The 6327-nt window shown below is 27.0% G+C and overlaps 1 protein-coding gene across 1 annotated transcript in view; it reads left to right on the top strand.

The window, feature by feature from the left end:
• Window positions 1-564: 564 nt before the first annotated feature.
• Window positions 565-6327, top strand: part of LOC111690106 (thyroid transcription factor 1-like) — a 250405-nt gene continuing 244642 nt past the window's right edge. The window contains exon 1 of the mRNA XM_046947845.1: window positions 565-1004. The gene's annotated coding sequence lies outside the window, so the exon portion shown is untranslated. The remainder of the gene's footprint in view (window positions 1005-6327) is intronic.

Genomic DNA, 6327 nt, shown 5'->3' with positions numbered 1-6327 from the left:
TGAAAGAACTATCATGTATGTATTCATTGTTCAATATGGCACTTACATATATAATTGATGATTTGCAAAATGTTAAATTGTGTAAAAATACAGTGCTTAAAAAATTTGTTATTGTTACAACCAGGCAAAGCAGTACAAAACAACCAGTTTGATGAGCGAAATTTATGTAACTTGAGCAGCTTTATTTCGCTACTAAACATTTATTGGACATACCCAAATTAACAAGCGATGGCTGTGGTTGCAATAAACCAATCAAAATCATAACGAAAGAGACAGCATGTGTTAGGTATATATCATTTGTCGTTTACTATGCTTGCCTTTATTTGCCATTGCTTATATGGGGTTATTTAAGATAATTGAAATACACAAGAAATTTTTCCACGCCCATTACTTGTGTTGGTGTGAGAACAATACAATACGTTTCAAAGTAAGAGATAAAAACAGAAAAAGTTTTATTAAAAATTATGTTAACCAATCAAAAGTTATATAAACTTGTAAAACTTCTTGATATGAAAAACTTGTTCGAGGGCTATCCAGAAGCCATATGAGAAGTACTCGTTAGTACTGTTCAGGCCTCTTGTTTCATTTGACGGAATCGTGTCGAGTGGTTATTCATAATAAATTCACTGATGTGGGTTCTCTATCGTTAGTTTGCCTATATGAGATGTATTTGGATAAAAAAGAAAGGAATTATTTTCCGCTATTGGCGTTATAAGACTTTAATACTAATTTGTTTAGTGATTTTTTCTAGTGTTTTTGTCAATACAATTCATTCCCGCGTTATTTAAGAGATTAGCCGTTGTTAAAGTTCAAAACGTCTACCCTTTTAAAATATAGTGATATCAATATAATAAAGAAAATAATATAAAAAAGCTTAATGTATGAAATAATTGTTTATATCCGTTACTTTTTGAACTTTTTCTTATTTGTTCAAGTGGTATCTGTCATAAATTAGATATTGTGAAACTAAAAATATTTAAGGATTTTACTCACATTTAAAAAAGGTAAACATATTTTATTTAAAAGTATCATTATTAGGGAAATATGCTAAAAAACGAGTTTTAAGCACTTTAAACATGCAGTACTTAAATATATGCAGTACTTAAATATTTGTTTTTTTTTCAAAATTGAGAAATAGGCAGTAAAATAAAAAAAAATTTAAGTATAAAATTAAAAAAATTAAAAATTTAAAACTGATATATAATCTAAATACTCGAAAATACGCCTTAGATGGGTAAAATCTGCAAAAATATGCTATAATAAATCGATGCCAAAATTAAATTGTTCTGAAGCGAGTCCGTGAGTCCATACTTCTCTCCACAATAAACATGCATTTACAAAATCAAATATTTTTTGTACATATAGAGATTTTTTTTCGATCAACAAAAAACTTTAGAAAAAATTAAAATTTTTTCTCAAAAATTAATATAAAAATTTTCTTTCAATTTGTCTTGTCCCATTCTCATTTTTATGCATATTACTAACAATATCCAGTGTGTCTGCTATCTTAAAAGCAATATAAATAATAGCACAACCCCCCATTTAAAGTCCGCTCTTTTCCTTCAAAATGTTCAGACAAAGAATAAAGTTCTTCGTGCAAAATTAGAAGAATCTAGTTCTATTAGTTTCCCAGATAAACGAAATTTTGTATTTAAATCATATAGGAGGTATCATTGTCCTTGAAAGTCCGCCTGTTATTTTCTAAATGAATGTCAAAGTTCTTCATGTAAAATTTGAAGATTCAAGCTTTAATAGTCTCTCAGATATACAAATTTTAATTTATATAGAGGATTTGAACCTCTCTAGATGAAATCCGTCCTGTTTTCTACAAAATGTTCAGATGATTATTTAAGTTCTTTGTGCAAAATTTAAATAATTTAAGAAATATTCATCTGAGACCCAACAATGTGTATATTATGGTATTCAATTATTCGGGTTTTTGTGTTATTCGATTTATTCGACAAATAATTATTTGAGGTTTTAAGTAAGCCGGTTAATAATCGGATAATTCAAGATAATTTCGTTAATAGAAAAAAAGGAAATTGAATGTTATTTGTTTGAATAATTTCTTTTTACAATATTTTTCTTCTTATCACAAAAAATATTTTTCGCATCTTTAAATTGAATATGTAAATGTTCCAATTAAGTTTTTATGTCTTTCCGTGTGAAATCCTTTTCTATATAAAGAAAATGAGTTAAATAATTATATGTTTTTGAGATTTTTCAACGAGTTGCAGAATACATACGTTCCGATGAACTAGTGAATAACTATTGCTGAAGAACAGTTTTTAAATACTTAAGAAACACAACAATGTTCCTCAAAATTGGATGTAGAAGTAAAGGAAAAATCATTACTTCCAAGAATATGAAAGCTTCTACTTTTCTGTGTGAACTGATTCTAGATGTGGGTAACAAATTCTCACAATATTTCTGAAGTATTATAATAAAAATCATCAAATAATTATTATTCCTTATAGAAAAATAATTAATTAATTATTAAAGAAAAAAATTTATTATGAAACAAGTAAGAAGTTTTAGTCGGGCGAATCAAATGTGATTTAATTTTCATAATAAAGCATTTACGTTGAATTGTACCTTGCCTCAGATATACTTAAGCCATTTATTGTTTAATAAAACTGTAGATATTTATGTAAAATTTTGATAGGGGCTAGGGCTAGTCAAATGAGGCCCTATAATCGGATAAATTCAAAATTATTCGGTTAATCGAATAAAAGGCAAATTAATGTATGTTGTTCTAATAATAATTTCTTTTTTACAATATTTTTCTTCAAAAACAAACAAAATTATAATTTTCCACTTTAAATTCAATTCTATAATTTTTATCTCAAATATTAGAAATAATTTATTTTCATGTGAACTTGGCATCTCTCATATGTAACATATTGGTAATCTGGAAAACTATTGTGGTTGTAATTTTCAAAATCGTTAAGTGGGGTTTTTATTTACTCTAGAGGGTAAAAAAAATATTGTGTATCCTAAGGCATTAGAATAAGAATTATTCTTTAAGACTAAAGGTATATATTAAATTTTAGCAAGTAAGAAGTAAATATATCATTAATGTATTATTTTAGAATTTAAATGAAATATATTGTCATCAAGAGAAATTATAATAAACCTTTAACAATTTTTTTTTAATTTAGAAAATAATTAAATCATTTTTTTATTGATTATTATGTATTTAATTTCGATAGGGGTAGCGAAGCACACCGGGTATTATCTAGTATGACTATAAAATAAATATGAAACATTATAATTTTTGTATCACTTTGCTACTAAAAATTGCAGTCATATATATGTATTATATGTATTAATATATCTCTAGGTGCTGTTGCCGAATCAACAGAGGCCATCCAATGGTCAGAGATTAGATAGCTCGATTACTCCAGCAAAGTACTTGTGCATGGACCGGTTAAAGAGAGATCTTTATTGAAGAATAAAGTGGCGATGGTAGACCGTTCTCAAGTCTACCAAGTGGATGAAAAAGACCAACGTGAGATAAGGCCGTCAAGGCAGGTGCTCACGTTAAACCCCTACTAAACTACTACAGAAGAGGAAGGTGAAAAATATGCTTCAGGACATCATAGTTTGTCAATTCAATAACAAACTTATATATACCCTTCTCACGAAGGTGAAGGGTATAATAGCTTAACTTGAGAAAATGTTGAAAATTTTTGGTTTATTTTTATCATGTTAGAAGATTTTTTTGCTTCTCCTGAAAAATTTGTTCAATGCAACTTAGGGCTTTTTGGATTTCATATGACGATATATAAGTTTGTCATTCCCTGCTAGCAATTTTGTAGTCGACTACGAGAAAAATTCACTTCTAGTTTACTTTTACAGACTGACTATAAGCTAACTACAATGTAATGCAGATCTGTCCCGAAATTTTGTATTTGGCAACGTAAAGAACCGACTTTTAAATACTAACTACAAGCTAACTTTAATGTAAAGCAGAAGTGCCTCAAAGTTATCTGGAGAGAATTAATTGTATTTCAACATGTTTTCTATTGTTTCTCTATTATTATGATTTTATTTGTTAACTTTAGTAGACCGACTATAAACGAACAACAATGTAATGCGGAAAGGTTCCAAAATTTGGTATTTATTAACATAAATACCGACTTTTAAAAACTAGCTACAAGCTAACTATCATATAATGCGGGAGAAACCATAAATTATTTGGAGAGCATTTTGTTTCGACATGTTTTCTTATGTTTCTTTATTATTTGGAATTTTGTTTTACATTTTTGTCATTTTCATGTATACGTTGTGAAATTAGAGTCAGTAAATTTGAAAAATTAATTATAAAATGTTAAATATTTCAAATTCCTAAATTCTAAATTCAGCTGATTAATACTGTAAATAAAATACATTAACATTTAACATTACGCATTTACATTTTAAAATTTATTTTAGATTTGGATCAATGGGAATCATGGAAATAATGAACAAATCATTCATAATTTTATGGATACCGGTGTTATTATTAGTTCCCCTGCAGAAAACTGATGATAATTTAAACGAACTAATATCATAAATTGTATTAAAGCGAAATGTAATAATAGATAACTAATAGTTAAATTTTAAATATATTTGATTAAAATGTAATTAATTAATACAGTAGGGAGTACAAAAAAAAAACTATTACTTGACTTTTTAGTAACTAATTTCAAGTTAGTTAATAAAGAGTTACCTTTAAGCTAATTTTTTAGTAACTAACTTTAAGCTAGTTGAAAAGTCATGCAGAGTCGGACAATTGACTACTTGAAATCAGTTGAAATCAGATATCGGCGAGATCCGAATCATTTAGACATGCTTTCGAGAGTATTGCAATTTAAAATCAGCAAAAATCCGTGACAACCTCTGAAATTTTTCATCAACAAAAATAAATTTTTTTTCATGCTTTGATAAATAAGCAACAACAACACTGTGAATTGGAAAAAGATGTACATGTGTGTGTAGATGTATTTGGTTTTTACGCTGCGTATTTTGTTTTGTATGGTTTGATTCTGTTAGCTTCTTTCAGTCATGTATTTTTTTGTTTTTTCTTTTTGTGAATTCTGTTCGTATATTTAGATGTAGGTTGGTTTTATTGCGTTGTTAATTTTTTTGTGTTTTTCTGAGTCTTTTGTTTTGTATGTTTAGAGGTCTGTTGATTTAATTGTCTTCTGTATTTGTTTTTTTTAGCGTTGTTGTTGTTTTTGTTTTCTTTTGGTGTAATAATAATGTAGTGGGAAAAAATTTCAAATTTATAAAACTAATATGTTTAATATACACTTTGGTGAATGGAATTAAGATTCGTCACAGCCGAATATAGCACTCTTCAGCTGCATGGTCACAAGTCAACATTTGGTCAAAACTTGTTTATGTGTTGGTAGTTTATTCCAGCAATCATTGATGAAGATGAAGCATAAATTTCATTTTTATTTAGATTTTGCGACGGCAACAACATTTTTCTACCGCATAGTGATAAAAATATGTATAAAAAAATTTTATGCGTTATGTGTCTATACTGTTACACATACAATTTTTATCATTATTATAATTGTAATTTACGATTATTTATTGAAATTATTTTTTTTATTAACGAAAAATTGTTTTATAAAAAAAACTGGATATTTTTCTTTGTATATTTCAAGTAAAATTTGGTACTGAGGTGATATGCATTCATATGATAATCTAGAAAACAAAAATTCTTTCATAAAATAATTATTTGAATGTGTGTAAATCTGTAACAATTTTTAACAATATCGAAAACAATTTCTCATTTTTCAAAATCAAATATTTTTAGGAATCGATAAAACTCAATTAAAATGCCTCGTATTTGCGTTAATTTTTTAAAATAAGTAAGTGTTTCAAAATATTTCGGCATAATATACCAAAACACATGTATGTCCACAATTTTAGACCATTATTATTTTTTCTCAACTTAAAGAACATTTAAAATTTTAAAAATTAAAAAATGCTTTGATGTTATTTAAATCTGAAAAAGTTTAAATATTTTTAGTATGACGAGTGATAAAAATATGTATTTTGCGGCAAATGCTGACTAATATATTAGTAAAAGTAAACACTGTAAATAACATTGCTACTAAATATTGCCTTTCTGTTTTCATGTTTCACTAGAAAAATTGCAATCTCTAGCAACATGAACAGTATTAATCTCTTGTTTGTTATACAAGAAAAAAATATATTTTTGTGCTATAGCAGTGCACACTCAAATCTGTTAAACTAATATCGCTACTATTGATGATATTTTTATTTGCGCTGAGCAATAAAATTTTGTTTTGCAACTGCTAGCTGCAA

Source organism: Lucilia cuprina, chromosome 4 (assembly GCF_022045245.1).
Source record: "Lucilia cuprina isolate Lc7/37 chromosome 4, ASM2204524v1, whole genome shotgun sequence".
Taxonomy (NCBI): Eukaryota; Metazoa; Arthropoda; class Insecta; order Diptera; family Calliphoridae; genus Lucilia; species Lucilia cuprina.
The sequence above is the reverse complement of the archived record's forward strand: the minus strand, read 5'-3'. Positions and strand labels throughout refer to the sequence as shown.